The sequence below is a fragment of the Syzygium oleosum genome, unplaced genomic scaffold (genome assembly GCF_021117445.2).
Source record: "Syzygium oleosum isolate NSW1041296 unplaced genomic scaffold, Sole_v2.1 Sole_v2.23, whole genome shotgun sequence".
Taxonomy (NCBI): Eukaryota; Viridiplantae; Streptophyta; class Magnoliopsida; order Myrtales; family Myrtaceae; genus Syzygium; species Syzygium oleosum.
This window is the reverse complement of record NW_026607507.1, coordinates 3673797-3685528: the sequence shown is the minus strand read 5'-3', so window position 1 is coordinate 3685528 and position 11732 is coordinate 3673797. Positions and strand designations below refer to the sequence as shown.

Here is an 11732-nt window from a genome sequence, read left to right as displayed (position 1 = left end):
AAAATTTGGATAATATCTTCGCAACAATAAGGCAGCATAACATTTTGAACCTGAATACGTATGCGCAAGCGCAGGCATTTGCAGCTTGTGTGAGGCATTTTGCTAACGATCGCGGTAATTTAGACCGCATCCAGATCCACAACGTCCCTCAGGAGAGCCGGCCTGCAATACGCTGCGAGCTAGAAAGAGCCGGACTAAGGCTGCAGGACGCGGCCTTTATTTTCCGCTTCCAAAACCCATAAGCCCCGCAAGTCCCACAAGTCTAATGTAATTATTTTTATTTTCTTCTTTTAAGTTTTCTTATTTTGCTAATCTTTTTAGTTTGCGCTGTAAGGAATGAGGGATGTGATTGATGTTTCTGTACGTCAGGAACAAGCTTGGCATATTTGCAAGCTAAACACATGCACCCCCATCTTTTATGGCGATAATATCTTATTTACTAATGACTCGTTTTACTTATTGAAGCACGTGACGGTGCTCTGTCTGGCAATGGCATCCCCCGAGTCCAGAGGCTGTAAAGCGGAAGCCATTTGTGTGCCATAAAGGAGAATCCGAGAGCAAGCACGCCGTCACTTTTACTGTTTCTAGCGGTTGTGGACGGTGATCGGCATCGCAGCTCCTCTGCGGCTTGTGGACGGTGGTGCTTTAGCGGTTGACTGGCAGGTGACGTCCAAGAGATCAAAGAGTTGATCATATTGGAAGGAGAGGAGAAGAGAGAAGAGGAGAGAGAGAGAGAGAGAGAGAGAGAGAGAGAGAGAGAGAGCGAGAGCAATGCTAAGGTTGAAAAGGAAGATCCAAAATGGATGACAAAAACGTAGAGAGACACCACCTTGTTGACAAAGTTGAAACCTTTTCAATGCAAAGAGTTGGGTCCATCTCTCTCTCTCTCTCTCTCTCTCTCTCTCTCAAGGTGTCCTGGTGCTCAGTCTCAGCGGGGTGGTCTTGTTTCTTCAAGGACCAAATCCCACTCCCTTTCTGTTTTCCTCTTCACCTCTCCCATCTTTTCACGAATCCCTGTCCTTCACATCGCCCACGGCTGTTGTTTACCGCTGGTAGATCCATCGGCTTGCAGACATAGTTTTCTCGACGTCCACGAAATTCCTGGAATTATTGATTTCGTCATGGAGCGCCGTTAAATTACTTCTTAAGCAACTTAATTAGGAAAAAAAACTAATGATTATCGACAAATTTGCTTTTTTTCCTGCGAAGATCGTTGCTGTTTACCAATGTTAACGGCCACATTTTCACTAAATTACACACCTTGATTCTCGGATTCGTCGACCCCGGGAAAGTACACTTGGCTTGCGCGGGTCCAAATCGTGATAAATTATCCAAGCTCTTGTAGGTGCCACGATCTAGTAGGTCGTGAACAGGGGGATTGTTCCTAGACCGAACACTGATTGAAAGACGCATCACTTTGGATGATGAATCGCCATTGTTGTAGAGCAGGCTTCCGAGGATTTTCCCCCCACTTGAAGATGCTGTCGAATCCTAGTACACGCGTGCCTCCCTATCTTTGGAACTTTGGTTTCCTGGCGATGATCATGTTGCCCTGTTTCGGCCAGTAGTGCTTTGTCCATTCTTCTGATTCTTTTATCACAACAAAAGAAGTTCAAGTACTAATCTTTCCCTCGTGAACATGCTCCCATAAAAGTTGTAATCGAAATTATAAAGGGAAATGCCTACTCGACGTCCGTCGCTTTTTGCTTGTGCAACGAACCATTGTTAACCACAAAAAGTGTTGCTTGGAACCTTATGACCGGCTTGTCCGTGTTCCGTCAACATTGCCTTTTAATTTTAGATGCAAACTGAGAAACAATGTCACGAAAATGTGTACTATTACTGCTAATACTAATAATGAAAACAACAACAACAATAATAAAACATCCGTTTGGGATAAATTTTTTCTATTTATAGTAGAAAATTATTACTTAGATTTTTCCTCTAGGTTCTGAAAACGAATCAATTGTACAGTTCAATATTTGATATTGAATATTTTGAAAATTTCCAAATATTTCGTGATAAATAAAAGTAAAAAAGATAATGCCATCAACTTCTTTTTTAAAAAAGCCAGAAACGAGCCAATTATACCCTTCAAGTTTTCATAAACTGACCAATTGTACACCTCAGTATTTGATATTACAAACTTTTCAAATATTTCGTGACAACATTTAACGAAGTTTCTTACACCCTTCCATACACATAACTCATAAAACTTTATTTCCGGAATCACTCGCCCACTCACTCACGCATCACTTTAGTTATCTGATTTATTTAGGATTTATCATTGGCGTAAAAGTAAGTAGAAATTTGGGGAGAATAGTTGGGAAGAGATAAGATTTGAGATGTGGAGTGGGTGGAGCACAGCTGTTAGCTTTATTGCAGGAAATAAGGTTGCACCTCAGGTCTGAGCTTGCTGTTCGCTATATTGCACGAAATAAGGTTTCAAGTGAGGAAAAAGGTGCTGGCACGGTCTAAAGTCTCTCGGATTCTCTACCAAGGAAGGAGGGCAAGTACCTCAGGCCTGCACATGTCCTCCTGGACCTTCATAATGGACGACCTGATGGCTGGTGGAACAATAAAGATAACATTGATTAGGTAACAGATGCAACTCTCTTTTCAGAGTACATTTAATTGGGTAAACATTGATTAGGTTCCAACACTGCTCTCTCCCTCTGGGCCATTATGTCGCTCTCACTCTGTGTGGAAGCATTATGTCACCCTCTGGTCACTGTATTAGAGTATGTCACACTCTGGTCATTACGAGAGAGTGACATATCACGTACCACATACCTCGTCACCGGTGTTGAGGATCGTAGAAGCTATTTTGCACTCCTGTATATAATATTTGCTCTGTGAACCCTCTTTTCTTAAAAAGAATTTACTCCATCTTTTATTTCAACTTTTTAATAATATTTTAATATATTTTTTCAAATTTTTATTTCTTTTTTCTTTTTCCCTTTGCTCTCCGCCCCATCGCCGGGCCTCATTGATGGCCGGCGGAGTTGCCGGCCTCGGGCGACCTCGTTGACGACAGCAGCGGAGGATGTTCCTGAGGAAGCTCAATTTAGCCGGAGAAGAGCAAAAGCGAAAAATAGTTCTGCATTGCAAAGTTCGAAGTTCTGCATTGAGAGAGAGGGGGAGAGGGGGAGACAGAGCGAGACATGGGGATTAAGGAGAGCAAAAGCGAAAGATAGTTCAGCATTGCAAAGTTCTGGAAAACCAAAACATAACATTGCTGAAGGATTAGTCATTGGTTATAAAACATTCTTTTTGGAATGTCTTGTTTGCATTTTAAGAGATAAATAACTTCTATGGCTCAGAATTTTTCACTTTTTGTGTTGACCAAGCTCTCACATCTGGATTTTCTAGTCCAAAAAAGTGTCCCGAGACAAAAATCAGTGCAGCATACAGCCATGAAAGCTGAGATCGGAGTACTCGTTTAATGACTCCCTTTACACATCTCAAGATTAATTCTTCGGATGCAAGTAAAGAAGTAGATCGATCGAAGATGAAGAAAAGGGACAATTTTTTCTTTTAGAGCCTCATTAAGATGAGCATTAGAAATTTCTCGATCGGATGAGATTGTGGAAATTGAAAAGCATAATGTCGTCATTAATGGGCACCCTATACACAACCACCTTGTCAAAAAAGCTGAAAATTTCCTGGGCCTATACTTCCCGGGAATTATTGGTAAGTTCCATGTCGATGTTCATGACATCACATATTTTATCTGGCAAGTAAAGTAGTGAGTGCATGTTGCGTGGATCTCTCCAGGTCTACTAATTGGATGACCAAGTAATTGGTTTGCAATCTATGATTTTGCATGAGGAGAATTTAATCTACAGGATGCTTGGTGTTGTCGTGTTATATCCATAGTGGAGATCGACTAATACAAATATACTACGATAATACATTGCTGTCGAGTATCTTGTGGTCTCATTGTGATGCGGAATCTATTAGTGGTGCGTAATGATGCGGAATCTATTAGTGATGCGTTTCTGGATCGATTGGACATGCAGAAGTCCAAACGGAAGGCGAAACGGTAATGCGACTAGAACCGGCGGACCCAATCGACGACATCGGATCGGGCTCAAATTCAGTTAGTTGAAGCGAAACGACGTTCTGAACACAACTCATAGCCTTTGGCTGTAATCTACGATGGATTTTAGCGATTTGAGATCGTTTAGATGGATTTTTCCATTATTTTAGTATTTTTTATGAGTTAATTTTATAAGGGGCAATTTTGTAATTTTGATATTTGACGCTTTATAATCCTAGTTGGGTTAGGTTTAGGGATATATAAACTTGTTTAAGGGTTTTCTTTTAGACAGAACACTATTATCAATATTGAATTTCGAGATTTCTCTCTAAGCAAGGTTTTGCTTGAATTACTCATTGAACGCTGCGTCAGGTGGTATCAGAGCCTATGGCGATTGACGGTGGTCTTCGTGACGATGATCAGGAGACTGAGCCCTAATCCTTGGGGACGACGCGCTGCAACGTTTGGAGCAGCGTTTAATGGAACGCTTGGATCAACGATTCGATCAAAGTCTTCGTCGTTTCGAAGAACGATTTGACGAGTTAATAGATTGATTCGAAGGTTTCGGCGTTGATGTGAACCGGAATCGGCGGAACGACAGAAGGGCTGGTGCAGATCTTGCTCGCGGTGATCCTATTGATAGGCTTGTTCCTGTCCGTAGGCAGAATAATCTTCTGAATGCTGCGTCACGTTGACTCATAGGGTCTAAACAAAAGCATTGAGGATATCATCAAGGACAACGTATCATTCGGCGCAGTTGGTCCTCTTTTGCTTGAATGTGATCAACTGGCACTGAAATCATCAAGGACAGTCAGAATTCGGCACAGTTTGTGCTCTTCTGCTTGAATGTGATTAAATGACACTTGACAAGAGGTCGAGTTTTCTTTCCCTTTTGCCAGGTATGATTTCCAAGGTGGATTTTGGGGTGTGATGGGCAGACCTTGTCTGGGGATAATTCCAGTGAGACCTACTCTTTCTCGGCTCAGCAATACTTTTCAAACGTTGATGCACTAACCGAAGCGAGGGTCAAGACACACTATACTTGTCATTGGATATACTATGTTGTCTCATCTGACTTTAACCATATTTCTCCAGCTGGTCATTGAGGAGTTTGATTATCCCATGGCGGCGAATTGCGCTGCTAGTCTTTGTGAAAAGGAGAGAGCTACATCAGAAAGATTGCCAACGGCGCTGAATAGGTTCTACAAAATCGAGATTTCAGGAATAGTTTGGGATAAGAAGTCCGGAAAAAAGCTATGTAGGCTTGGAAAGCTCGGGCCAACGTAAGTCTTGCAAATGCGCATCAGCTAATGGGTTTCTTCTATAACCAAATCGTATTCTTCAGAAATTGGAAAGAATTCACTGATAGCACTTGTTAGAACTCACTATTCAATATGCTTTGGAATTGTCTTGGACTTGATAAGTGTTGGTTACTAATTCAGTTACCTTAACTAGACGGGGCAAAAATAAACCACCTTTAGCCAGGATTCGATGTCGCCGAGAAAACTGCAGTACATTTGATTTACATCTACATTACTTATCCCAAAAAGAAGAAGAAGAAGAAGATGTACCTATACATGTCATTTTTGTTCCTTATTCGATAATTGATGCTGTTTTCCTTCTTCCAGGCTCCTTTTGATTCTCTCAAGATGATCATCTGCTTTAGTGATTAGAGTAATTTAAGGAAATAGATTGACTTCATTCTCAACTGGAAGGGTGTGCTAGAAACCATTAATTAGTGAACTACCAAGAATCGATAAGAATCATGGTGCTAAACATTCGTTTGGTGTAAAATAATTCAGCTTATTGACCTTTTCATATAACGTATAACTATATGGTCCCTCGAGAAATCGTTCTCCGGTTGGCAAGAATTTGATCGTAATCCCGTATAATACTTGTTTCTTGGGAGTTCCTTATCGTTTGATCGTAATCCCATATAATCCCACAAGACTCGGGCATATTATATACTGATAAGCGTCTGACCCAAAGGAAAGAAAGGACTGAATTTAGTGAACTATCCTTGGACACGCCAACATCGATGTTATGTGCATTTGGCCCAATATCGTTTCAACTATTCTCAGTGTGGGGGCCCATGAGAAAAAAAAAGAAAGAAAAAAAAGCTTATCCTGCAATTTCTTTATTTTATCATCTTATTCTGCAATTTATTTTCCTCTATTATTGGTGATTTCTTTAAAATCTATTGTTAATGCTAATACTAACGAACATTTTCATTTTTCTATAGTTTCTTTCGGATGAAAGCATGGGATTCCAAATGGATGTTCTTTTTTGCCTCAAAATTCGAAGTTTTTGGATAATGAAAGCATATGAGGCTTCAATGATTGTCAGAATATGAGTAAAAAACACTGCGTCCACAATATATTTGAATTGTTTTTTTCACTTTATTAATAGAGAGGCAAAGGGTAGGCGATCACTCTTAAATAAACGTTGGGTATAAATATGGCAGTATGTTCAATTCGAAGTGATAAGATTTCAACTAGGACAGACAATATGTTTGGTGGCATGCTACTGTTGGCGCTCGAATTACAGAGCAAAAATGATCTAATTCAGATTATGTGAAGATAAAGAAATTAAACCCTTGGTCCGAATTCCACCACAATGTCATCGAATTTTTAGGAAATGCAAAAATCGCATGAGTTCAATGGAAACGGAGGTGAACATATAAGGGATCGAAAAATACTAGCAAAGTGGAATGTACAAGGGGGAAGTTCAAGGGATCATTGTCACCGAAATTGAAATAAAACAACTATGACACTTTGCAATCCCTTGTGATTTGCTGAGATTTTTGTCAATTACTCAGATTTAACTTGTTTCTTTGCACCTGGCCCACATATTGGTATTACTTTTCATGGCAATTAAGTAAAAAACCATCAAACGACTTACAGCAATTAAGTTCTTAATAAGAATGTTACTTCGATAGAAATAGGAGTTTTGCATAGTAAAAATGATTATTCGATCGCAAATAACATGCTCATTGGTGTTAAGTAGGATCACTTTATAGGGTAAGTACCATATGTTGTAGAATGCTCATTCATGGTAAAGAACTTCAACTCTCTTGATGTAATCTATCCATACTATATATAAAGCCAAATTTTGATTTCGGTGTCCAAGATGACCACAGCACTCTTATTTGATGTCAATCTCAATATTAAAAAAAAAACACAAATAAAGAGAGCATTATATATCATTAAAGAACAAAATTTGGTAATTCCAAGCGATTATCTAATAAGTCTCCTATACTTATGGAGAACAATCCTCGCCATTGAAATTTATATTCATACTCTCCTATTAAAATCAACAAAGCTCATTTCGAATCGGACATGTGCATAGCGCATGTGAAAAAGCTAGTTGATTGTAAAGAGCTATCTTGTATGATAGAGTGATCTTATTTTGTAAGATATCTCATTTCATTAGTCAATGGTCGTGGATGTTATTTTGTGGTAAACTTTACTCAAGCGTGATGAACAAGTTCTTTTGTGATAATGAAACTCCTTTCACAGTAAAAGCAACTCAATCGCGATAAGTAGTCGTTTGATTAGAGTTATTGAAAAATATAGCGGGAGTGCGAGAAAATTAATTATTTGTCGTAATGTTAGCTTAAAGTGTGCTCGAATATATGATTCTCTGGTAATTAAATGTATTTGGTGGCAAAACACTTCTTAACGAGGTGATCATTATTCGAATATTCAAGGAAAAGACGGTTGCATAGCTTAGCATCTCATCACTATTCGTACTAACTCCAAGTGATGGTGATGAATATCAATGTGCCCTTTTAGGAGCACAGTTATTGACAAGATCTGTTCACAGTTCACACAATACATGCGCGGCACAAAGTTGAGCGTGTCTAGGTGAAGTCTAATCATGTTGGTCATCTCATTTGTTCTCGAGTTATCAATGTATTTTGTGCGGGCTGACCCTTTTAAGCCCTTTACGACAAGCCCTGACGATTCGAAATTCGAAAGAAAATGCTTTTTAATTTGCTCGACTTTTATCATGAATCTTATGGAAGCAGAACTCTTCTTCTTCTCTAACATATTTCTGTCTCTCTCCCCACAAAGCCTCAGCACATGAACTTCTTATTCTCTTTAAATCACACACACGACTGTGACAAAAAAGAAAAAAAGATTGTATGTCAATGGGTAATGATAATTAAATAAAATCACTTTTAAATCTCTTTGTTCGTTTTCTTTTTTATCTATTTTTGTCTATGTTTTTTGATGTTTTTAGTGATAAGCCAGGGGACAATTCAGAAGTGGGTAAGGTGCAATAAGACTTTATCATACACATACACTGTTACAGACGTCATTGACATACACAAAGAGCTCATGAAAAGGGGATTTCGGGCGCTTATTTATAGGTAATTAAGCACCTCTTTGCAACATGATTTTTTTTAGCAAAAGAAAAACATGATTTATGGCTCATAGTCGAGTTACTTGCTTCACTTATTATATTTTATTACTCTGTAGTAGTGATCATGATATGCTCATCCCGTACGTGGGAATTCAAGCCTGGATTGATATACTAAATCTGACGATTTCTCAAGATTGGCATGCGTGGTTCGTTGATGGACAAGTTGCCGGGTTTGGTTTCGATAACAACTTTCTAGCTGTTGTGCAGTTTAATTTCTGGCAAATTGTCTTGACATCCCTGTACTTATGCGGATTGTATCAAATGAGGCTCCTACATTTTCAATAATCAATGAAAGTATAAGTTTCTCAGTTGTTTGTGCTCAGTTTGGTCTCTTCTTTTCTTGTAGGTATGCCACGCTATATTCTTACTTTCCATCCCTTCTCACATATGCAACCGTCAAGACGAGGAGATTCATATCCAAAATTTCTATTTTACAAACTCGTTTTCTTCTATTTTTCCCATTTTCATATTCGAATTTCATTCCCATTATATCTTTAGAACTTGTGAGTCGTACATTTCAAGAGTGGTATGAACTCCTTTGTGCAGGGAGCGGGACACACAGCTCCGGAATACAAGCCCAAGGAATGTTTTGCGATGATTAACAGGTGGTTTGACTATTACAACATTTAATTTGTAGTTGTAGCTCCCTTTTAATTAGCTGATTTATATAATGAACATCGCTGATGGAATAAATTTACGGTGCTCGTATACGAGAATGATGCTGAAATGGATGTCCTTGCTCATCTCTACGAATTCCGTATTAGAATGAGCTCCTCCGGCATAATCTCGTGACACCTTAAAGTGTTTTTCTTGCATGAATGTTGTTAACAATAGCGGTAATACAGTATTTGATAAGTAGCCGATTAAGCATACTTTACATTTTTCAGTGCACCGACCTGTCTCGTATCATGTGCAATTAATGCCTTGAAAGTAGAACCATTCCATCTGGAGTATATTTGATATGGGCCCTAAGGGCACTTACCATTGACACGATCCGAATTATGTACTCAATAGCATCGCTTCCGTGTGCACCTCCTCAATCATTGAATGCTGGATGGAAACGCACCCTGTACGATTCAACGACAAAACATTTTAGGCCGATGATTGCAAGGGGTTGCAAACGCTTTGGGATCACATAATTTGGGGAAAATGATTAAAATAGTACTAAACATATTGTATTTGTGCAAATTCAGTCATAAACATTTCAATCATTTCAAATTTAGTTCTAGACATTTCAACATTTTGCCAATGTACTCCATTCGGTAAATTTTGGCAGGAAATCGATGACATGGACGCCGGCTACCCCACCTGGCATGGCATTGCACTTAAGAAATTTGACAGAATGACTTCGTCTTGCCACTGCAAGGATGAAATCAAACAACACAAAAATTTAGGAATAAAATTTAATATTAACAAAAGTATGATGACGAATTGAAAAACTAAGCTCACAGATTAAATGTAACATTTGTGTTTAGTTTTTCTTTGCCAGCAATACTCGTGAATTTTTCTGATCGTCTTACATTTGCTCTGCGTTCTTCCCTGCCGCACCAAACTTGGATATTATACTGGATTCGAGAAATTCTACTTCTGTCCTTATTTACAGTCGCTGGATGGATGTGTGTTAACATATAATTCATTTATTTTTTTAATCAAATAATGGGGTTAAGACAAACGCTTAGTTTAGCGCGTAGTTACGTAATTATGTATAAAAAAAAATAAAAATGTATAATATATGTGAGTACGAAATAAAAGAATTCAAGGTAATTTATGAAGTTTACAAGTGAGAAGAGAGAAAGAAAATCAGTAGTTATTTATGAAATGAGTGGATGCGAGAGAAAGAGGATTTAGGAAATCTAAATGTGAGACAAAAATGGGTTTTGACTTAAAAATATATAAATTGAATATAATTCTTTCTTCCCTACCGAAATCCGGGCCAATTTTATTTTTACTTAGGCAAAAGCAATATCCCGTCAGCATCTAGTTTTTTTTTATTTTTTATTTTTTATTTTTATTTTTTTGGTCAAAAAGTAAAATGTTTCATTAATTAACTAACAAAAGGATAACATAAGTTATGGGTTTTTGAACATAAAAGATCTCGTAGAGATAATGGCGGTGTTGCAAGCCAATCTTGCGGTAGGGCTTTCTTGCGATGTGTTTTGGCTAAGAAATTTGCCACTTGATTTGATTATTCAAATCAAGTGGCAGATTTTGTCAGCATCTAGTTCATTATTCAAATTTCGGAGAATTATATGAAAATAAAATTGTATTTGAATTTACGTAACAACATTTGAGAACTGTGGAGTTTCAGATTAAAAAAAAAAGTCAAAATGTGTGAACCGTAAGATTTTGATTAAATATACAGTAAAAAGTAAAAATCAATCTACGGATACTTCATAATTGTTAATTTTATCCTACACCTTTTGACGATTTATCAAGGTAGTCTTTCCAGCCAAATATCCAAATAATAGGTTTATGATTAAATTGACAAATCTTCAAAAGGGTTTAGGACTAAATTGACACAAATAAAGGTTTAGAACTAATTTGGCAAATCGTCAAAAGGCTTAAGACAAAATTGGCACAATTAAAATGTTTAGGATTGAATTGGCTGCCGTACAATATATTTTGGACTTTTTGGACAATTATTCCCTTCTAATTCTATGAGGATAAATTGGCTCGGTTTTTTTGCCCCAGAACACAACACGACATCGGGAGCAGGGCCACTTGAGAATTGTTTTTGGAGCTCGATCAATATAAAATGGATCGGGTCATTACCAATGATATCAGAACACGAGGGAGTGCGTGCATCGTAATTTGTATATCGGCATATATATTTTTCTTTTCTAATGAAAAATGCCGTTTGCCGACCTGTTTAATTAGATTTTACTCGATTCTTTATAGCTACTACCAAGTCGAAGTGGGCGGGGTTGCTTCTTTTGCCTCTCAAGTCAGTAGGTGATACGAGTTGCTTGTATTAATAACGTTTAGGTCAAATTGCAGAGAGCTCAGAAGAGCAACCATTGGAGAAATCGATGGCTATCATAGCTTTTGTTGTAAAAAATAATAATATATATGTCAAGGTTGTTAATGATTTTTGGGGCTGCAGAGGTTCTTGAATATGATTTGCTTATTCAAAGACGATTACACCGAGTCACGTAAATCGATTTTAGAGTCACTAGCACTACACAAGGAATATCTCTCAATCTTTCCGGATGTCCAAACAAGATGGTGTCCGAAAGCGCTTTCACAATCGTCGAAAGTCATA

At 38.1% G+C, this 11732-nt stretch overlaps 1 long non-coding RNA gene across 1 annotated transcript; it reads left to right on the top strand.

The window, feature by feature from the left end:
• The first annotated feature begins 8258 nt into the window (after positions 1 to 8258).
• Positions 8259 to 8871, top strand: LOC115682376 (uncharacterized). The gene is made up of 3 exons (XR_004005875.2): positions 8259 to 8417; positions 8527 to 8640; positions 8817 to 8871. It is a non-coding gene; the product is annotated as an uncharacterized LOC115682376 (long non-coding RNA).
• The last annotated feature ends 2861 nt before the right edge of the window (positions 8872 to 11732 follow it).